Consider the following 25,360-nt stretch of genomic DNA (forward strand, 5'->3'; position numbering starts at 1 on the left):
CATGTTGAATAACTACTTTTTAAAGCCCCAATTTGACCAAAATTGCCATTTTTACAGACTTTTTCTCCTACTCAAAAGCTTCTATTTCGACCAATTTCAGGTAATTAAATGACTCTAAACACACTTATTTTAGTTCCAAAAGTGATAATTAACATGCAATAGTCATCTACAGTCAAAAACTTAAACAATAAAATATTACCAATTCTGACCATCTGGAGAATGTTCGACAGGTGACGGTCATCATTTTTCATCCGAAAATTGTTTTTTTTGGACTGTAGAAAAATTCATTCAAAATGTCATTTGGATTGAGCCTCATGTTGACTAAACACTTTTTCACGCCTCAATGTGACCAAAATTGCCATTTTTACAGACTTTTTATCCTACTCAAAAGCTTCTATTTCGACAAATTTCAGGCATTAAAATGACTCTAAACACACTTATTTTAGTTACAAAAGTGATAATTCACATGCAATAGTCATTTACAGTCAAAAAATCAAACATGAAAAAATTACAATTTCTGACCATCTGGAGAAAGTTCGACAGGTCACGGGTCACTGTTTTCATCAGAAAATTGATTTTTTGGACTGTAGAAAAATTTATTCAAAATGTCATTTGGATTGAGCCTCATGTTGACTAACCACTTTTTAACGCCTCAATGTGACCAAAATTGCCATTTTTACAGACTTTTTCTCATACTCAGAAGCTTCTATTTCTACCAATTTCAGGCATTAAAAAGACTCTAAACACACTTATTTTAGTTACAAAAGTGATAATTCATATACAATAGTTATTTACAGTCAAAAACTTAAACAATAAAAAATTACCAATTCTGACCATCTGGAGCATGTTTGACAGGTCACGGGACACTGTTTTTCATCAGAAAATAGATTTTTTTTACTTTAGAAAAATATATTCAAAATGTCATTTGGATTGAGCCTCATGTTGAATAACTAATTTTTAAAGCCCCAATTTGACCAAAATTGCCATTTTTACAGACTTTTTCTCCTACTCAAAAGCTTCTATTTCGACCAATTTCAGGCATTTAAATGACTCTAAACAAACTTATTTTAGTTCCAAAAGTGATAATTAACATGCAATAGTCATTTACAGTCAAAAAATGAAACATAAAAAAATTACAATTTCTGACCATCTGGAGAAAGTTCGACAGGTCACGGGTCACGGTTTTTCATCAGAAAATGGATTTTTTGGACTGTAGAAAAATGTATTCAAAATATCATCTGGATTGAGACTCATGTTGAATAACTACATTTTAAAGCCTCAATGTGACCAAAATTGCCATTTTTACAGACTTTTTCTCCTACTCAAAAGCTTCTATTTCTACCAATTTCAGGCATTAAAATGACTCTAAACACACTTATTTTAGTTACAAAAGTGATAATTCACATATAATAGTCAATTACAGTCAAAAACTTAAACAATAAAAAATTACCAATTCTGACCATCTGGAGAATGTTCGACAGGTCACGGGTCATCATTTTTCATCCGAAAATTGTTTTTTTTGGACTGTAGAAAAATGTATTCAAAATGTCATTTGGATTGTGCCTCATGTTGAATAACTACTTTTTAAAGCCTCAATGTGACCAAAATTGCCATTTTTACAGACTTTTTCTCCTACTCAGAAGCTTCTATTTTGACCAATTTCAGGCATTAATATGATTTTAAACACACTTCTTTTAGTTCCAAAAGTGATAATTCACATGCAATAGTCATTTACAGTCCAAAAATTAAACATAAAAAAATTACAATCTCTGACCATCTGGAGAAAGTTCGACAGGTCACGGGAACTGTTTTTCATCAGAAAATTGATTTTTTGGACTGTAGAAAAATGGATTCAAAATGTCATTTGGATTGAGCCTCATGTTGAATAACTACTTTTTAAAGCCCCAATTTGACCAAAATTGCCATTTTTACAGACTTTTTCTCCTACTAAAAAGCTTCTATTTTGAACAATTTCAGGCATTTAAAAGACTGTAAACACACTTATTTTAGTTACAAAAGTGATAATTCACATGCAATAGTCATTTACAGTCAAAAAATTATACATAAAAAAATTACAATTTCTGACCATCTGGAGAAAGTTCGACAGGTGATCGTTTTTCATCAGAAAATAGTTTTTTGGGACTTTAGAAAAATGTATTCAAAATGTCATTTGGATTGAGCCTCATGTTGACTAACCACTTTTTAACGCCTCAATGTGACCAAAATTGCCATTTTTACAGACTTTTTCTGCTACTCAAAAGTTTCTATTTCGACCAATTTCAGGCATTTAAATGACTCTAAACAAACTTATTTTAGTTCCAAAAGTGATAATTAACATGCAATAGTCATTTACAGTCAAAAAATTGAATATGAAAAAATTACAATTTCTGACCATCTGGAGAAAGTTCGACAGGTCACGGGTCACCGTTTTTTATCAGAAAATGGATTTTTTGGACTGTAGAAAAATGTATTCAAAATATCATTTGGATTGAGACTCATGTTAAATAACTACTTTTTAAAGCCTCAATGTGACCAAAATTGCCATTTTTACAGACTATTTCTCCTACTCAAAAGCTTCTATTTCTACCAATTTCAGGCATTAAAATGACTCTAAACACACTTATTTTAGTTACAAAAGTGATAATTGACATGTAATAGTCATTTACAGTCAAAAACTTAAACAATAAAAAATTACCAATTCTGACCATCTGGAGAATGTTCGACAGGTCACGGGACACTGTTTTTAATCAGAAAATTGATTTTTTTTACTTTAGAAAAATGTATTCAAAATGTCATTTGGATTGTGTCTCATGTTGAATAACTACTTTTTAAAGCCCCAATTTGACCAAAATTGCCATTTTTACAGACTTTTTCTCCTACTCAAAAGCTTCTATTTCGACCAATTTCAGGCAATTAAATGACTCCAAACACACTTATTTTAGTTCCAAAAGTGATAATTAACATGCAATAGTCATTTACAGTCAAAAACTTAAACAATAAAAAATTACCAATTCTGACCATCTGGAGAATGTTCGACAGGTCACGGGTCATCATTTTTCATCCGAAAATTGTTTTTTTTGGACTGTAGAAAAATGTATTCAAAATGTCATTTGGATTGTGCCTCATGTTGAATAACTACTTTTTAAAGCCTCAATGTGACCAAAATTGCCATTTTTACAGACTTTTTCTCCTACTCAGAAGCTTCAATTTTGACCAATTTCAGGCATTAATATGACTCTAAACACACTTCTTTTAGTTCCAAAAGTGATAATTCACATGCAATAGTCATTTACAGTCAAAAAATCAAACATAAAAAAATTACAATTCCTGAACATCTGGAGAAAGTTCGACAGGTCACGGGTCACTGTTTTCCATCAGAAAATGGATTTTTTGGACTGTAGAAAAATTCATTCAACATGTCATTTGGATTGAGCCTCATGTTGACTAACCACTTTTTAACGCCTCAATGTGACCAAAATTGCCATTTTTACAGACTTTTTCTCCTACTCAGAAGCTTCTATTTCTACCAATTTCGGCCATTAAAAAGACTCTAAACACACTTATTTTAGTTACAAAAGTGATAATTCACATACAATAGTCATTTACAGTCAAAAACTTAAACAATAAAAAATTACCAATTCTGACCATCTGGAGCATGTTCAACAGGTCACGGGACACTGTTTTTCATCAGAAAATAGATTTTTTTTACTTTAGAAAAATGTATTCAAAATGTCATTTGGATTGAGCCTCATGTTGAATAACTACTTTTTAAAGCCCCAATTTGACCAAAATTGCCATTTTTACAGACTTTTTCTCCTACTCAAAAGCTTCTATTTCGACCAATTTCAGGCATTTAAATGACTCTAAACAAACTTATTATAGTTCCAAAAGTGATAATTAACATGCAATAGTCATTTACAGTCAAAAAATGAAACATAAAAAAATTACAATTTCTGACCATCTGGAGAAAGTTCGACAGGTCACGGGTCACCGTTTTTCATCAGAAAATTGATTTTTTGGACTGTAGAAAAATGTATTCAAAATATCATTTGGATTGAGACTCATGTTGAATAACTACTTTTTAAAGCCTCAATGTGACCAAAATTGCCATTTTTACAGACTTTTTCTCCTACTCAAAAGCTTCTATTTCTACCAATTTCAGGCATTAAATTGACTCTAATCACACTTATTTTAGTTACAAAAGTGATAATTCACATATAATAGTCAATTACAGTCAAAAACTTAAACAATAAAAAATTACCAATTCTGACCATCTGGAGAATGTTCGACAGGTCACGGGTCATCATTTTTCATCCGAAAATTGTTTTTTGGGACTTTAGAAAAATGTATTCAAAATGTCATTTGGATTGTGCCTCATGTTGAATAACTACTTTTTAAAGCCTCCATGTGACCAAAATTGCCATTTTTACAGACTTTTTCTCCTACTAAAAAGCTTCTATTTCGAACAATTTCAGGCATTTAAAAGACTCTAAACACACTTATTTTAGTTACAAAAGTGATAATTAACATGCAATAGTCATTAACAGTCAAAAAATTAAACATAAAAAAATTACAATTTTTGACCATCTGGAGAAAGTTCGACAGGCACGGGTCACCGTTTTTCATCACAAAATGGATTTTTTGGACTGTAGAAAAATTCATTCAGAATGTCATTTGGATTGAGCCTCATGTTGACTAACCACTTTTTAACGCCTCAATGTGACCAAAATTGCCATTTTTACAGACTTTTTCTGCTACTCAAAAGTTTCTATTTCGACCAATTTCAGGCATTTAAATGACTCTAAACAAACTTATTTTAGTTCCAAAAGTGATAATTAACATGCAATAGTCATTTACAGTCAAAAAATTGAATATGAAAAAATTACAATTTCTGACCATCTGGAGAAAGTTCGACAGGTCACGGGTCACCGTTTTTTATCAGAAAATGGATTTTTTGGACTGTAGAAAAATGTATTCAAAATATCATTTGGATTGAGACTCATGTTGAATAACTACTTTTTAAAGCCTCAATGTGACCAAAATTGCCATTTTTACAGACTTTTTCTCCTACTCAAAAGCTTCTATTTCTACCAATTTCAGGCATTAAAATGACTCTAAACACACTTATTTTAGTTACAAAAGTGATAATTGACATGTAATAGTCATTTACAGTCAAAAACTTAAACAATAAAAAATTACCAATTCTGACCATCTGGAGAATGTTCGACAGGTCACGGGACACTGTTTTTAATCAGAAAATTGATTTTTTTTACTTTAGAAAAATGTATTCAAAATGTCATTTGGATGGTGTCTCATGTTGAATAACTACTTTTTAAAGCCCCAATTTGACCAAAATTGCCATTTTTACAGACTTTTTCTCCTACTCAAAAGCTTCTATTTCGACCAATTTCAGGCAATTAAATGACTCTAAACACACTTATTTTAGTTCCAAAAGTGATAATTAACATGCAATAGTCATTTACAGTCAAAAACTTAAACAATAAAAAATTACCAATTCTGATCATCTGGAGAATGTTCGACAGGTCACGGGTCATCATTTTTCATCCGAAAATTGTTTTTTTTTGGACTGTAGAAAAATGTATTCAAAATGTCATTTGGATTGTGCCTCATGTTGAATAACTACTTTTTAAAGCCTCAATGTGACCAAAATTGCCATTTTTACAGACCTTTTCTCCTACTCAGAAGCTTCTATTTTGACAAATTTCAGGCATTAATATGACTCTAAACACACTTCTTTTAGTTCCAAAAGTGATAATTCACATGCAATAGTCATTTACAGTCCAAAAATTAAACATAAAAAAATTACAATTTCTGATCATCTGGAGAAAGTTCGACAGGTCACGGGAACTGTTTTCATCAGAAAATTGATTTTTTGGACTGTAGAAAAATGTATTCAAAATGTCATTTGGATTGAGCCTCATGTTGAATAACTACTTTTTAAAGCCTCAATTTGACCAAAATTGCCATTTTTACAGACTTTTTATCCTACTCAAAAGCTTCAATTTCGACAAATTTCAGGCATTAAAATGACTCTAAACACACTTATTTTAGTTACAAAAGTGATAATTCACATGCAATAGTCATTTACAGTCAAAAAATCAAACACAAAAAAATTACAATTTCTGACCATCTGGAGAAAGTTCGACAGGTCACGGGTCACTGTTTTTCATCAGAAAATGGATTTTTTGGACTGTAGAAAAATTCATTCAAAATGTCATTTGGATTGAGCCTCATGTTGACTAACCACTTTTTAACGCCTCAATGTGACCAAAATTGCCATTTTTACAGACTTTTTCTCCTACTCAGAAGCTTCTATTTCTACCAATTTCAGGCATTAAAAAGACTCTAAACACACTTATTTTAGTTACAAAAGTGATAATTCACATACAATAGTCATTTACAGTCAAAAACTTAAACAATAAAAAATTACCAATTCTGACCATCTGGAGCATGTTCAACAGGTCACGGGACACTGTTTTTCATCAGAAAATAGATTTTTTTTACTTTAGAAAAATGTATTCAAAATGTCATTTGGATTGAGCCTCACGTTGAATAACTACTTTTTAAAGCCCCAATTTGACCAAAATTGCCATTTTTACAGACTTTTTCTCCTACTCAAAAGCTTCTATTTCGACCAATTTCAGGCATTTAAATGACTCCAAACAAACTTATTATAGTTCCAAAAGTGATAATTAACATGCAATAGTCATTTACAGTCAAAAAATGAAACATAAAAAAATTACAATTTCTGACCATCTGGAGAAAGTTCGACAGGTCACGGGTCACCGTTTTTCATCAGAAAATTGATTTTTTGGACTGTAGAAAAATGTATTCAAAATATCATTTGGATTGAGACTCATGTTGAATAACTACTTTTTAAAGCCTCAATGTGACCAAAATTGCCATTTTTATAGACTTTTTCTCCTACTCAAAAGCTTCTATTTCTACCAATTTCAGGCATTAAAATGACTCTAAACACACTTATTTTAGTTACAAAAGTGATAATTCACATGTAATAGTCATTTACAGTCAAAAACTTAAACAATAAAAAATTACCAATTCTGACCATCTGGAGAATGTTCGACAGGTCACGGTTCATCATTTTTCATCCGAAAATTGTTTTTTTTGGACTGTAGAAAAATGTATTCAAAATGTCATTTGGATTGTGCCTCATGTTGAATAACTACTTTTTAAAGTCTCAATGTGACCAAAATTGCCATTTTACAGACTTTTTCTCCTACTCAAAAGCTTCTATTTCGACCAATTTCAGGCAATTAAATGACTCTAAACACACGTATTTTAGTTCCAAAAGTGACAATTCACATGCAATAGTCATTTACAGTCAAAAAATTATACATAAAAAAATTACAATTTCTGACCATCTGGAGAAAGTTCGACAGGTCACGGGTGATCGTTTTTCATCAGAAAATAGTTTTTTGGGACTTTAGAAAAATGTATTCAAAATGTCATTTGGATTGAGCCTCATGTTGAATAACTACTTTTTAAAGCCTCCATGTGACCAAAATTGCCATTTTTACAGACTTTTTCTCCTACTAAAAAGCTTCTATTTCGAACAATTTCAGGCATTTAAAAGACTCTAAACACACTTATTTTAGGTACAAAAGTGATAATTAACATGCAATAGTCATTTACAGTCAAAAAATTAAACATAAAAAAATTACAATTTCTGACCATCTGGAGAAAGTTCGACAGGCACGGGTCACCGTTTTTCATCACAAAATGGATTTTTTGGACTGTAGTAAAATTCATTCAGAATGTCATTTGGATTGAGCCTCATGTTGACTAACCACTTTTTAACGCCTCAATGTGACCAAAATTGCCATTTTTACAGACTTTTTCTCCAACTCAAAAGCTTCTATTTCGACCAATTTCAGGCATTTAAATGACTCTAAACAAACTTATTTTAGTTCCAAAAGTGATAATTAACATGCAATAGTCATTTACAGTAAAAAAATTGAATATGAAAAAATTACAATTTCTGACCATCTGGAGAAAGTTCGACAGGTCACGGGTCACCGTTTTTTATCAGAAAAGGGATTTTTTGGACTGTAGAAAAATGTATTCAAAATATCATTTGGATTGAGACTCATGTTGAATAACTACTTTTTAAAGCCTCAATGTGACCAAAATTGCCATTTTTACAGACTTTTTCTCCTACTCAAAGCTTTTATTTCTACCAATTTCAGGCATTAAAATGACTCTAAACACACTTATTTTAGTTACAAAAGTGATAATTGACATGTAATAGTCATTTACAGTCAAAAACTTAAACAATAAAAAATTTCCAATTCTGACCATCTGGAGAATGTTCGACAGGTCACGGGACACTGTTTTTAATCAGAAAATTGATTTTTTTTACTTTAGAAAAATGTATTCAAAATGTCATTTGGATTGTGTCTCATGTTGAATAACTACTTTTTAAAGCCCCAATTTGACCAAAATTGCCATTTTTACAGACTTTTTCTCCTACTCAAAAGCTTCTATTTCGACAATTTCAGGCAATTAAATGACTCTAAACACACTTATTTTAGTTCCAAAAGTGATAATTAACATGCAATAGTCATTTACAGTCAAAAACTTAAACAATAAAAAATTACCAATTCTGACCATCTGGAGAATGTTCGACAGGTCACGGGTCATCATTTTTCATCCGAAAATTGTTTTTTTTGGACTGTAGAAAAATGTATTCAAAATGTCATTTGGATTGTGCCTCATGTTGAATAACTACTTTTTAAAGCCTCAATGTGACCAAAATTGCCATTTTTACAGACCTTTTCTCCTACTCAGAAGCATCTATTTTGACCAATTTCAGGCATTAATATGACTCTAAACACACTTCTTTTAGTTCCAAAAATGATAATTCACATGCAATAGTCATTTACAGTCAAAAACTTAAACAATAAAAAATTACCAATTCTGACCATCTGGAGAATGTTCGAAAGGTCACGGCCATCATTTTTCATCCGAAAACTGTTTTTTTTGGACTGTAGAAAAATTCATTCAAAATGTCATTTGGATTGAGTCTCATGTTGACTAACCACTTTTTAACGCCTCAATGTGACCAAAATTGCCATTTTTACATACTTTTTATCCTACTCAAAAGCTTCTATTTCGACAAATTTCAGGCATTAAAATGACTCTAAACACACTTATTTTAGTTACAAAAGTGATAATTCACATGCAATAGTCATTTACAGTCAAAAAACTAAACATAAAAAAATTACAATTTCTGACCATCTGAAGAAATTTCGACAGGTCACGGGAACTGTTTTTCATCAGAAAATTGATTTTTTGGACTGTAGAAAAATGTATTCAAAATGTCATTTGGATTGAGACTCATGTAAAATACCTACTTTGTAAAGCCTCAATGTTACCAAAATTGCCATTTTTACAGACTTTTTCTCCTACTAAAAAGCTTCTATTTCGAACAATTTCAGGCATTTAAAAGACTCTAAACACACTTATTTTAGTTACAAAAGTGATAATTAACATGCAATAGTCATTTACAGTCAAAAAATTAAACATAAAAAAATTACAATTTCTGACCATCTGGAGAAAGTTCGACAGGCACGGGTCACCGTTTTTCATCACAAAATGGATTTTTTGGACTGTAGAAAAATTCATTCAGAATGTCATTTGGATTGAGCCTCATGTTGACTAACCACTTTTTAACGCCTCAATGTGACCAAAATTGCCATTTTTACAGACTTTTTCTCCTACTCAAAAGCTTCTATTTCGACCAATTTCAGGCATTTAAATGACTCTAAACAAACTTATTTTAGTTCCAAAAGTGATAATTAACATGCAATAGTCATTTACAGTCAAAAAATTGAATATGAAAAAATTACAATTTCTGACCATCTGGAGAAAGTTCGACAGGTCACGGGTCACTGTTTTTTATCAGAAAATGGATTTTTTGGACTGTAGAAAAATGTATTCAAAATGTCATTTGGATTGAGCCTCATGTTGACTAACCACTTTTTAACGCCTCAATGTGACCAAAATTGCCATTTTTACAGACTTTTTCTCCTACTCAGAAGCTTCTATTTCCACCAATTTCAGGCATTAAAAAGACTCTAAACACACTTATTTTAGTTACAAAAGTGATAATTCACATACAATAGTCATTTACAGTCAAAAACTTAAACAATAAAAAATTACCAATTCTGACCATCTGGAGCATGTTCAACAGGTCACGGGACACTGTTTTTCATCAGAAAATAGATTTTTTTTACTTTAGAAAAATGTATTCAAAATGTCATTTGGATTGAGCCTCATGTTGAATAACTACTTTTTAAAGCCCCAATTTGACCAAAATTGCCATTTTTACAGACTTTTTCTCCTACTCAAAAGCTTCTATTTCGACCAATTTCAGGCATTTAAATGACTCTAAACAAACTTATTATAGTTCCAAAAGTGATAATTAACATGCAATAGTCATTTACAGTCAAAAAATGAAACATAAAAAAATTACAATTTCTGACCATCTGGAGAAAGTTCGACAGGTCACGGGTCACCGTTTTTCATCAGAAAATGGATTTTTTGGACTGTAGAAAAATGTATTCAAAATATCATTTGGATTGAGACTCATGTTGAATAACTACTTTTTAAAGCCTCAATGTGACCAAAATTGCCATTTTTACAGACTTTTTCTCCTACTCAAAAGCTTCTATTTCTACCAATTTCAGGCATTAAAATGACTCTAAACACACTTATTTTAGTTACAAAAGTGATAATTCACATGTAATAGTCATTTACAGTCAAAAACTTAAACAATAAAAAATTACCAATTCTGACCATCTGGAGAATGTTCGACAGGTCACGGGTCATCATTTTTCATCCGAAAATTGTTTTTTTTGGACTGTAGAAAAATGTATTCAAAATGTCATTTGGATTGTGCCTCATGTTGAATAACTACTTTTTAAAGTCTCAATGTGACCAAAATTTGCATTTTACAGACTTTTTCTCCTACTCAAAAGCTTCTATTTCGACCAATTTCAGGCAATTAAATGACTCTAAACACACGTATTTTAGTTCCAAAAGTGACAATTCACATGCAATAGTCATTTACAGTCAAAAAATTATACGTAAAAAAATTACAATTTCTGACCATCTGGAGAAAGTTCGACAGGTCACGGGTGATCGTTTTTCATCAGAAAATAGTTTTTTGGGACTTTAGAAAAATGTATTCAAAATGTCATTTGGATTGTGCCTCATGTTGAATAACTACTTTTTAAAGCCTCCATGTGACCAAAATTGCCATTTTTACAGACTTTTTCTCCTACTAAAAAGCTTCTATTTCGAACAATTTCAGGCATTTAAAAGACTCTAAACACACTTATTTTAGTTACAAAAGTGATAATTAACATGCAATAGTCATTTACAGTCAAAAAATTAAACATAAAAAAATTACAATTTCTGACCATCTGGAGAAAGTTCGACAGGCACGGGTCACCGTTTTTCATCACAAAATGGATTTTTTGGACTGTAGAAAAATTCATTCAGAATGTCATTTGGATTGAGCCTCATGTTGACTAACCACTTTTTAACGCCTCAATGTGACCAAAATTGCCATTTTTACAGACTTTTTCTCCTACTCAAAAGCTTCTATTTCGACCAATTTCAGGCATTTAAATGCCTCTAAACAAACTTATTTTAGTTCCAAAAGTGATAATTAACATGCAATAGTCATTTACAGTAAAAAAATTGAATATGAAAAAATTACAATTTCTGACCATCTGGAGAAAGTTCGACAGGTCACGGGTCACCGTTTTTTATCAGAAAATGGATTTTTTGGACTGTAGAAAAATGTATTCAAAATATCATTTGGATTGAGACTCATGTTGAATAACTACTTTTTAAAGCCTCAATGTGACCAAAATTGCCATTTTTACAGACTTTTTCTCCTACTCAAAAGCTTCTATTTCTACCAATTTCAGGCATTAAAATGACTCTAAACACACTTATTTTAGTTACAAAAGTGATAATTGACATGTAATAGTCATTTACAGTCAAAAACTTACACAATAAAAAACTTACCAATTCTGACCATCTGGAGAATGTTCGACAGGTCACGGGTCATCATTTTTCATCCGGAAATTGTTTTTTTTGGACTGTAGAAAAATGTATTCAAAATGTCATTTGGATTGTGCCTCATGTTGAATAACTACTTTTTAAAGCCTCAATGTGACCAACATTGCCATTTTTACAGACCTTTTCTCCTACTCAGAAGCTTCTATTTTGACCAATTTCAGGCATTAATATGACTCTAAACACACTTCTTTTAGTTCCAAAAACGATAATTCACATGCAATAGTCATTTACAGTCCAAAAATTAAACATAAAAAAATTACAATTTCTGACCATCTGGAGAAAGTTTGACAGGTCACGGGAACTGTTTTTCATCAGAAAATTGATTTTTTGGACTGTAGAAAAATGTATTCAAAATGTCATTTGGATTGAGCCTCATGTTGAATAACTACTTTTTAAAGCCTCAATTTGACCAAAATTGCCATTTTTACAGACTTTTTATCCTACTCAAAAGCTTCTATTTCGACAAATTTCAGGCATTAAAATGACTCTAAACACACTTATTTTAGTTACAAAAGTGATAATTCACATGCAATAGTCATTTACAGTCAAAAAATCAAACATAAAAAAATTACAATTTCTGACCATCTGGAGAAAGTTCGACAGGTCACGGGTCACTGTTTTTCATCAGAAAATGGATTTTTTGGACTGTAGAAAAATTCATTCAAAATGTCATTTGGATTGAGCCTCATGTTGACTAACCACTTTTTAACGCCTCAATGTGACCAAAATTGCCATTTTTACAGACTTTTTCTCCTACTCAGAAGCTTCTATTTCTACCAATTTCAGGCATTAAAAAGACTCTAAACACACTTATTTTAGTTACAAAAGTGATAATTCACATACAATAGTCATTTACAGTCAAAAACTTAAACAATAAAAAATTACCAATTCTGACCATCTGGAGCATGTTCAACAGGTCACGGGACACTGTTTTTCATCAGAAAATAGTTTTTTTTTACTTTAGAAAAATGTATTCAAAATGTCATTTGGATTGAGCCTCATGTTGAATAACTACTTTTTAAAGCCCCAATTTGACCAAAATTGCCATTTTTACAGACTTTTTCTCCTACTCAAAAGCTTCTATTTCGACCAATTTCAGGCATTTAAATGACTCTAAACAAACTTATTATAGTTCCAAAAGTGATAATTAACATGCAATAGTCATTTACAGTCAAAAAATGAAACATAAAAAAATTACAATTTCTGACCATCTGGAGAAAGTTCGACAGGTCACGGGTCACCGTTTTTCATCAGAAAATGGATTTTTTGGACTGTAGAAAAATGTATTCAAAATATCATTTGGATTGAGACTCATGTTGAATAACTACTTTTTAAAGCCTCAATGTGACCAAAATTGCCATTTTTACAGACTTTTTCTCCTACTCAAAAGCTTCTATTTCTACCAATTTCAGGCATTAAAAGGACTCTAAACACACTTATTTTAGTTACAAAAGTGATAATTCACATGTAATAGTCATTTACAGTCAAAAACTTAAACATAAAAAAATTACAATTTCTGACCATCTGGAGAAAGTTCGACAGGTCACGGGTCACCGTTTTTCATCAGAAAATGGATTTTTTGGACTGTAGAAAAATGTATTCAAAATATCATTTGGATTGAGACTCATGTTGAATAACTACTTTTTAAAGCCTCAATGTGACCAAAATTGCCATTTTTACAGACTTTTTCTCCTACTCAAAAGCTTCTATTTCTACCAATTTCAGGCATTAAAAGGACTCTAAACAAACTTATTATAGTTCCAAAAGTGATAATTAACATGCAATAGTCATTTACAGTCAAAAAATTAAACATAAAAAAATTACAATTTCTGACCATCTGGAGAAAGTTCGACAGGTCACGGGTCACCGTTTTTCATCAGAAAATGGATTTTTTGGACTGTAGAAAAATGTATTCAAAATATCATTTGGATTGAGACTCATGTTGAATAACTACTTTTTAAAGCCTCAATGTGACCAAAATTGCCATTTTTACAGACTTTTTCTCCTACTCAAAAGCTTCTATTTCGACCAATTTCAGGCAATTAAATGACTCTAAACACACGTATTTTAGTTCTAAAAGTGACAATTCACATGCAATAGTCATTTACAGTCAAAAAATTAAACATAAAAAAATTACAATTTCTGACCATCTGGAGAAAGTTCGACAGGTCACGGGAACTGTTTTTCATCAGAAAATTGATTTTTTGGACTGTAGAAAAATGGATTCAAAATGTCATTTGGATTGAGCCTCATGTTGAATAACTACTTTTTAAAGCCCCAATTTGACCAAAATTGCCATTTTTACAGACTTTTTCTCCTACTAAAAAGCTTCTATTTTGAACAATTTCAGGCATTTAAAAGACTGTAAACACACTTATTTTAGTTACAAAAGTGATAATTCACATGCAATAGTCATTTACAGTCAAAAAATTATACATAAAAAAATTACAATTTCTGACCATCTGGAGAAAGTTCGACAGGTCACGGGTGATCGTTTTTCATCAGAAAATAGTTTTTTGGGACTTTAGAAAAATGTATTCAAAATGTCATTTGGATTGTGCCTCATGTTGAATAACTACTTTTTAAAGCCTCCATGTGACCAAAATTGCCATTTTTACAGACTTTTTCTCCTACTAAAAAGCTTCTATTTCGAACAATTTCAGGCATTTAAAAGACTCTAAACACACTTATTTTAGTTACAAAAGTGATAATTGACATGTAATAATCATTTACAGTCAAAAACTTACACAATAAAAAATTACCAATTCTGACCATCTGGAGAATGTTCGACAGGTCACGGGACACTGTTTTTAATCGAAAAATTGATTTTTTTGACTTTAGGAAAATGTATTCAAAATGTCATTTGGATTGTGTCTCATGTTGAATAACTACTTTTTAAAGCCCCAATTTGACCAAAATTGCCATTTTTACAGACTTTTTCTCCTACTCAAAAGCTTCTATTTCGACCAATTTCAGGCAATTAAATGACTCTAAACACACTTATTTTAGTTCCAAAAGTGATAATTAACATGCAATAGTCATTTACAGTCAAAAACTTAAACAATAAAAAATTACCAATTCTGACCATCTGGAGAATGTTCGACAGGTCACGGGTCATCATTTTTCATCCGGAAATTGTTTTTTTTGGACTGTAGAAAAATGTATTCAAAATGTCATTTGGATTGTGCCTCATGTTGAATAACTACTTTTTAAAGCCTCAATGTGACCAAAATTGCCATTTTTACAGACCTTTTCTCCTACTCAGAAGCTTCTATTTTGACCAATTTCAGGCATTAATATGACTCTAAACACACTTCTTTTAGTTCCAAAAACGATAATTCACATGCAATAGTCATTTACAGTCCAAAAATTAAACATAAAAAAATTACAATTTCTGACCATCTGGAGAAAGTTTGACAGGTCACGGGAACTGTTTTTCATCAGAAAATTGATTTTTTGGACTGTAGAAAAATGTATTCAAAATGTCATTTGGATTGAGCCTCATGTTGAATAACTACTTTTTAAAGCCTCAATTTGACCAAAATTGCCATTTTTACAGACTTTTTATCCTACTCAAAAGCTTCTATTTCGACAAATTTCAGGCATTAAAATGACTCTAAACACACTTATTTTAGTTACAAAAGTGATAATTCACATGCAATAGTCATTTACAGTCAAAAAATCAAACATAAAAAAATTACAATTTCTGACCATCTGGAGAAAGTTCGACAGGTCACGGGTCACTGTTTTTCATCAGAAAATGGATTTTTTGGACTGTAGAAAAATTCATTCAAAATGTCATTTGGATTGAGCCTCATGTTGACTAACCACTTTTTAACGCCTCAATGTGACCAAAATTGCCATTTTTACAGACTTTTTCTCCTACTCAGAAGCTTCTATTTCTACCAATTTCAGGCATTAAAAAGACTCTAAACACACTTATTTTAGTTACAAAAGTGATAATTCACATACAATAGTCATTTACAGTCAAAAACTTAAACAATAAAAAATTACCAATTCTGACCATCTGGAGCATGTTCAACAGGTCACGGGACACTGTTTTTCATCAGAAAATAGATTTTTTTTACTTTAGAAAAATGTATTCAAAATGTCATTTGGATTGAGCCTCATGTTGAATAACTACTTTTTAAAGCCCCAATTTGACCAAAATTGCCATTTTTACAGACTTTTTCTCCTACTCAAAAGCTTCTATTTCGACCAATTTCAGGCATTTAAATGACTCTAAACAAACTTATTATAGTTCCAAAAGTGATAATTAACATGCAATAGTCATTTACAGTCAAAAAATGAAACATAAAAAAATTACAATTTCTGACCATCTGGAGAAAGTTCGACAGGTCACGGGTCACCGTTTTTCATCAGAAAATGGATTTTTTGGACTGTAGAAAAATGTATTCAAAATATCATTTGGATTGAGACTCATGTTGAATAACTACTTTTTAAAGCCTCAATGTGACCAAAATTGCCATTTTTACAGACTTTTTCTCCTACTCAAAAGCTTCTATTTCTACCAATTTCAGGCATTAAAAGGACTCTAAACACACTTATTTTAGTTACAAAAGTGATAATTCACATGTAATAGTCATTTACAGTCAAAAACTTAAACATAAATAAATTACAATTTCTGACCATCTGGAGAAAGTTCGACAGGTCACGGGTCACCGTTTTTCATCAGAAAATGGATTTTTTGGACTGTAGAAAAATGTATTCAAAATATCATTTGGATTGAGACTCATGTTGAATAACTACTTTTTAAAGCCTCAATGTGACCAAAATTGCCATTTTTACAGACTTTTTCTCCTACTCAAAAGCTTCTATTTCGACCAATTTCAGGCAATTAAATGACTCTAAACACACGTATTTTAGTTCTAAAAGTGACAATTCACATGCAATAGTCATTTACAGTCAAAAAATGAAACATAAAAAAATTACAATTTCTGACCATCTGGAGAAAGTTCGACAGGTCACGGGTCACCGTTTTTTATCAGAAAATGGATTTTTTGGACTGTAGAAAAATGTATTCAAAATATCATTTGGATTGAGACTCATGTTGAATAACTACTTTTTAAAGCCTCAATGTGACCAAAATTGCCATTTTTACAGACTTTTTCTCCTACTCAAAAGCTTCTATTTCTACCAATTTCAGGCATTAAAATGACTCTAAACACTTATTTTAGTTACAAAAGTGATAATTGACATGTAATAGTCATTTACAGTCAAAAACTTACACAATAAAAAATTACCAATTCTGACCATCTGGAGAATGTTCGACAGGTCACGGGACACTGTTTTTAATCAGAAAATTGATTTTTTTGACTTTAGGAAAATGTATTCAAAATGTCATTTGGATTGTGCCTCATGTTGAATAACTACTTTTTAAAGCCTCAATGTGACCAAAATTGCCATTTTTACAGACTTTTTCTCCTACTCAGAAGCTTCAATTTTGACCAATTTCAGGCATTAATATGACTCTAAACACACTTCTTTTAGTTCCAAAAGTGATAATTCACATGCAATAGTCATTTACAGTCAAAAAATCAAACATAAAAAAATTACAATTCCTGAACATCTGGAGAAAGTTCGACAGGTCACGGGTCACCGTTTTTTATCAGAAAATGGATTTTTTGGACTGTAGAAAAATGTATTCAAAATATCATTTGGATTGAGACTCATGTTGAATAACTACTTTTTAAAGCCTCAATGTGACCAAAATTGCCATTTTTACAGACTTTTTCTCCTACTCAAAAGCTTCTATTTCTACCAATTTCAGGCATTAAAATGACTCTAAACACTTATTTTAGTTACAAAAGTGATAATTGACATGTAATAGTCATTTACAGTCAAAAACTTACACAATAAAAAATTACCAATTCTGACCATCTGGAGAATGTTCGACAGGTCACGGGACACTGTTTTTAATCAGAAAATTGATTTTTTTGACTTTAGGAAAATGTATTCAAAATGTCATTTGGATTGTGCCTCATGTTGAATAACTACTTTTTAAAGCCTCAATGTGACCAAAATTGCCATTTTTACAGACTTTTTCTCCTACTCAGAAGCTTCAATTTTGACCAATTTCAGGCATTAATATGACTCTAAACACACTTCTTTTAGTTCCAAAAGTGATAATTCACATGCAATAGTCATTTACAGTCAAAAAATCAAACATAAAAAAATTACAATTCCTGAACATCTGGAGAAAGTTCGACAGGTCACGGGTCACTGTTTTCCATCAGAAAATGGATTTTTTGGACTGTAGAAAAATTCATTCAACATGTCATTTGGATTGAGCCTCATGTTGACTAACCACTTTTTAACGCCTCAATGTGACCAAAATTGCCATTTTTACAGACTTTTTCTCCTACTCAGAAGCTTCTATTTCTACCAATTTCGGCCATTAAAAAGACTCTAAACACACTTATTTTAGTTACAAAAGTGATAATTCACATACAATAGTCATTTACAGTCAAAAACTTAAACAATAAAAAATTACCAATTCTGACCATCTGGAGCATGTTCAACAGGTCACGGGACACTGTTTTTCATCAGAAAATAGATTTTTTTTACTTTAGAAAAATGTATTCAAAATGTCATTTGGATTGAGCCTCATGTTGAATAACTACTTTTTAAAGCCCCAATTTGACCAAAATTGCCATTTTTACAGACTTTTTCTCCTACTCAAAAGCTTCTATTTCGACCAATTTCAGGCATTTAAATGACTCTAAACAAACTTATTATAGTTCCAAAAGTGATAATTAACATGCAATAGTCATTTACAGTCAAAAAATGAAACATAAAAAAATTACAATTTCTGACCATCTGGAGAAAGTTCGACAGGTCACGGGTCACCGTTTTTCATCAGAAAATGGATTTTTTGGACTGTAGAAAAATGTATTCAAAATATCATTTGGATTGAGACTCATGTTGAATAACTACTTTTTAAAGCCTCAATGTGACCAAAATTGCCATTTTTACAGACTTTTTCTCCTACTCAAAAGCTTCTATTTCTACCAATTTCAGGTATTAAAATGACTCTAAACACACTTATTTTAGTTACAAAAGTGATAATTCACATGTAATAGTCATTTACAGTCAAAAACTTAAACAATAAAAAATTACCAATTCTGACCATCTGGAGAATGTTCGACAGGTCACGGGTCATCATTTTTCATCCGAAAATTGTTTTTTTTGGACTGTAGAAAAATGTATTCAAAATGTCATTTGGATTGTGCCTCATGTTGAATAACTACTTTTTAAAGTCTCAATGTGACCAAAATTGCCATTTTACAGACTTTTTCTCCTACTCAAAAGCTTCTATTTCGACCAATTTCAGGCAATTAAATGACTCTAAACACACGTATTTTAGTTCCAAAAGTGACAATTCACATGCAATAGTCATTTACAGTCAAAAAATTAAACATAAAAAAATTACAATTTCTGACCATCTGGAGAAAGTTCGACAGGTCACGGGAACTGTTTTTCATCAGAAAATTGATTTTTTGGACTGTAGAAAAATGGATTCAAAATGTCATTTGGATTGAGCCTCATGTTGAATAACTACTTTTTAAAGCCCCAATTTGACCAAAATTGCCATTTTTACAGACTTTTTCTCCTACTCAAAAGCTTCTATTTCGACCAATTTCAGGCAATTAAATGACTCTAAACACACTTATTTTAGTTCCAAAAGTGATAATTAACATGCAATAGTCATTTACAGTCAAAAACTTAAACAATAAAAAATTACCAATTCTGACCATCTGGAGAATGTTCGACAGGTCACGGGTCATCATTTTTCATCCGGAAATTGTTTTTTTTGGACTGTAGAAAAATGTATTCAAAATGTCATTTGGATTGTGCCTCATGTTGAATAACTACTTTTTAAAGCCTCAATGTGACCAAAATTGCCATTTTTACAGACCTTTTCTCCTACTCAGAAGCTTCTATTTTGACCAATTTCAGGCATTAATATGACTCTAAACACACTTCTTTTAGTTCCAAAAACGATAATTCACATGCAATAGTCATTTACAGTCCAAAAATTAAACATAAAAAAATTACAATTTCTGACCATCTGGAGAAAGTTTGACAGGTCACGGGAACTGTTTTTCATCAGAAAATTGATTTTTTGGACTGTAGAAAAATGTATTCAAAATGTCATTTGGATTGAGCCTCATGTTGAATAACTACTTTTTAAAGCCTCAATTTGACCAAAATTGCCATTTTTACAGACTTTTTATCCTACTCAAAAGCTTCTATTTCGACAAATTTCAGGCATTAAAATGACTCTAAACACACTTATTTTAGTTACAAAAGTGATAATTCACATGCAATAGTCATTTACAGTCAAAAAATCAAACATAAAAAAATTACAATTTCTGACCATCTGGAGAAAGTTCGACAGGTCACGGGTCACTGTTTTTCATCAGAAAATTGATTTTTTGGACTGTAGAAAAATTCATTCAAAATGTCATTTGGATTGAGCCTCATGTTGACTAACCACTTTTTAACGCCTCAATGTGACCAAAATTGCCATTTTTACAGACTTTTTCTCCTACTCAGAAGCTTCTATTTCTACCAATTTCAGGCATTAAAAAGACTCTAAACACACTTATTTTAGTTACAAAAGTGATAATTCACATACAATAGTCATTTACAGTCAAAAACTTAAACAATAAAAAATTACCAATTCTGACCATCTGGAGCATGTTCAACAGGTCACGGGACACTGTTTTTCATCAGAAAATAGATTTTTTTTACTTTAGAAAAATGTATTCAAAATGTCATTTGGATTGAGCCTCATGTTGAATAACTACTTTTTAAAGCCCCAATTTGACCAAAATTGCCATTTTTACAGACTTTTTCTCCTACTCAAAAGCTTCTATTTCGACCAATTTCAGGCATTTAAATGACTCTAAACAAACTTATTATAGTTCCAAAAGTGATAATTAACATGCAATAGTCATTTACAGTCAAAAAATGAAACATAAAAAAATTACAATTTCTGACCATCTGGAGAAAGTTCGACAGGTCACGGGTCACCGTTTTTCATCAGAAAATGGATTTTTTGGACTGTAGAAAAATGTATTCAAAATATCATTTGGATTGAGACTCATGTTGAATAACTACTTTTTAAAGCCTCAATGTGACCAAAATTGCCATTTTTACAGACTTTTTCTCCTACTCAAAAGCTTCTATTTCTACCAATTTCAGGCATTAAAAGGACTCTAAACACACTTATTTTAGTTACAAAAGTGATAATTCACATGTAATAGTCATTTACAGTCAAAAACTTAAACATAAATAAATTACAATTTCTGACCATCTGGAGAAAGTTCGACAGGTCACGGGTCACCGTTTTTCATCAGAAAATGGATTTTTTGGACTGTAGAAAAATGTATTCAAAATATCATTTGGATTGAGACTCATGTTGAATAACTACTTTTTAAAGCCTCAATGTGACCAAAATTGCCATTTTTACAGACTTTTTCTCCTACTCAAAAGCTTCTATTTCGACCAATTTCAGGCAATTAAATGACTCTAAACACACGTATTTTAGTTCTAAAAGTGACAATTCACATGCAATAGTCATTTACAGTCAAAAAATTAAACATAAAAAAATTACAATTTCTGACCATCTGGAGAAAGTTCGACAGGTCACGGGAACTGTTTTTCATCAGAAAATTGATTTTTTGGACTGTAGAAAAATGGATTCAAAATGTCATTTGGATTGAGCCTCATGTTGAATAACTACTTTTTAAAGCCCCAATTTGACCAAAATTGCCATTTTTACAGACTTTTTCTCCTACTAAAAAGCTTCTATTTTGAACAATTTCAGGCATTTAAAAGACTGTAAACACACTTATTTTAGTTCCAAAAGTGATAATTATCATGCAATAGTCATTTACAGTCAAAAAATGAAACATAAAAAAATTACAATTTCTGACCATCTGGAGAAAGTTCGACAGGTCACGGGTCACCGTTTTTTATCAGAAAATGGATTTTTTGGACTGTAGAAAAATGTATTCAAAATATCATTTGGATTGAGACTCATGTTGAATAACTACTTTTTAAAGCCTCAATGTGACCAAAATTGCCATTTTTACAGACTTTTTCTCCTACTCAAAAGCTTCTATTTCTACCAATTTCAGGCATTAAAATGACTCTAAACACTTATTTTAGTTACAAAAGTGATAATTGACATGTAATAGTCATTTACAGTCAAAAACTTACACAATAAAAAATTACCAATTCTGACCATCTGGAGAATGTTCGACAGGTCACGGGACACTGTTTTTAATCAGAAAATTGATTTTTTTGACTTTAGGAAAATGTATTCAAAATGTCATTTGGATTGTGCCTCATGTTGAATAACTACTTTTTAAAGCCTCAATGTGACCAAAATTGCCATTTTTACAGACTTTTTCTCCTACTCAGAAGCTTCAATTTTGACCAATTTCAGGCATTAATATGACTCTAAACACACTTCTTTTAGTTCCAAAAGTGATAATTCACATGCAATAGTCATTTACAGTCAAAAAATCAAACATAAAAAAATTACAATTCCTGAACATCTGGAGAAAGTTCGACAGGTCACGGGTCACTGTTTTCCATCAGAAAATGGATTTTTTGGACTGTAGAAAAATTCATTCAACATGTCATTTGGATTGAGCCTCATGTTGACTAACCACTTTTTAACGCCTCAATGTGACCAAAATTGCCATTTTTACAGACTTTTTCTCCTACTCAGAAGCTTCTATTTCTACCAATTTCGGCCATTAAAAAGACTCTAAACACACTTATTTTAGTTACAAAAGTGATAATTCACATACAATAGTCATTTACAGTCAAAAACTTAAACAATAAAAAATTACCAATTCTGACCATCTGGAGCATGTTCAACAGGTCACGGGACACTGTTTTTCATCAGAAAATAGATTTTTTTTACTTTAGAAAAATGTATTCAAAATGTCATTTGGATTGAGCCTCATGTTGAATAACTACTTTTTAAAGCCCCAATTTGACCAAAATTGCCATTTTTACAGACTTTTTCTCCTACTCAAAAGCTTCTATTTCGACCAATTTCAGGCATTTAAATGACTCTAAACAAACTTATTATAGTTCCAAAAGTGATAATTAACATGCAATAGTCATTTACAGTCAAAAAATGAAACATAAAAAAATTACAATTTCTGACCATCTGGAGAAAGTTCGACAGGTCACGGGTCACCGTTTTTCATCAGAAAATGGATTTTTTGGACTGTAGAAAAATGTATTCAAAATATCATTTGGATTGAGACTCATGTTGAATAACTACTTTTTAAAGCCTCAATGTGACCAAAATTGCCATTTTTACAGACTTTTTCTCCTACTCAAAAGCTTCTATTTCTACCAATTTCAGGTATTAAAATGACTCTAAACACACTTATTTTAGTTACAAAAGTGATAATTCACATGTAATAGTCATTTACAGTCAAAAACTTAAACAATAAAAAATTACCAATTCTGACCATCTGGAGAATGTTCGACAGGTCACGGGTCATCATTTTTCATCCGAAAATTGTTTTTTTTGGACTGTAGAAAAATGTATTCAAAATGTCATTTGGATTGTGCCTCATGTTGAATAACTACTTTTTAAAGTCTCAATGTGACCAAAATTGCCATTTTACAGACTTTTTCTCCTACTCAAAAGCTTCTATTTCGACCAATTTCAGGCAATTAAATGACTCTAAACACACGTATTTTAGTTCCAAAAGTGACAATTCACATGCAATAGTCATTTACAGTCAAAAAATTATACGTAAAAAAATTACAATTTCTGACCATCTGGAGAAAGTTCGACAGGTCACGGGTGATCGTTTTTCATCAGAAAATAGTTTTTTGGGACTTTAGAAAAATGTATTCAAAATGTCATTTGGATTGTGCCTCATGTTGAATAACTACTTTTTAAAGCCTCCATGTGACCAAAATTGCCATTTTTACAGACTTTTTCTCCTACTAAAAAGCTTCTATTTCGAACAATTTCAGGCATTTAAAAGACTCTAAACACACTTATTTTAGTTACAAAAGTGATAATTAACATGCAATAGTCATTTACAGTCAAAAAATTAAACATAAAAAAATTACAATTTCTGACCATCTGGAGAAAGTTCGACAGGCACGGGTCACCGTTTTTCATCACAAAATGGATTTTTTGGACTGTAGAAAAATTCATTCAGAATGTCATTTGGATTGAGCCTCATGTTGACTAACCACTTTTTAACGCCTCAATGTGACCAAAATTGCCATTTTTACAGACTTTTTCTCCTACTCAAAAGCTTCTTTTCGACCAATTTCAGGCATTTAAATGCCTCTAAACAAACTTATTTTAGTTCCAAAAGTGATAATTAACATGCAATAGTCATTTACAGTAAAAAAATTGAATATGAAAAAATTACAATTTCTGACCATCTGGAGAAAGTTCGACAGGTCACGGGTCACCGTTTTTTATCAGAAAATGGATTTTTTGGACTGTAGAAAAATGTATTCAAAATATCATTTGGATTGAGACTCATGTTGAATAACTACTTTTTAAAGCCTCAATGTGACCAAAATTGCCATTTTTACAGACTTTTTCTCCTACTCAAAAGCTTCTATTTCTACCAATTTCAGGCATTAAAATGACTCTAAACACTTACTATAGTTACAAAAGTGATAATTGACATGTAATAGTCATTTACAGTCAAAAACTTACACAATAAAAAATTACCAATTCTGACCATCTGGAGAATGTTCGACAGGTCACGGGACACTGTTTTTAATCAGAAAATTGATTTTTTTGACTTTAGGAAAATGTATTCAAAATGTCATTTGGATTGTGCCTCATGTTGAATAACTACTTTTTAAAGCCTCAATGTGACCAAAATTGCCATTTTTACAGACTTTTTCTCCTACTCAGAAGCTTCAATTTTGACCAATTTCAGGCATTAATATGACTCTAAACACACTTCTTTTAGTTCCAAAAGTGATAATTCACATGCAATAGTCATTTACAGTCAAAAAATCAAACATAAAAAAATTACAATTCCTGAACATCTGGAGAAAGCTCGACAGGTCACGGGTCACTGTTTTCCATCAGAAAATGGATTTTTTGGACTGTAGAAAAATTCATTCAACATGTCATTTGGATTGAGCCTCATGTTGACTAACCACTTTTTAACGCCTCAAT

This window comes from Triturus cristatus, chromosome 8, assembly GCF_964204655.1.
Source record: "Triturus cristatus chromosome 8, aTriCri1.1, whole genome shotgun sequence".
NCBI classification, from domain to species: Eukaryota; Metazoa; Chordata; class Amphibia; order Caudata; family Salamandridae; genus Triturus; species Triturus cristatus.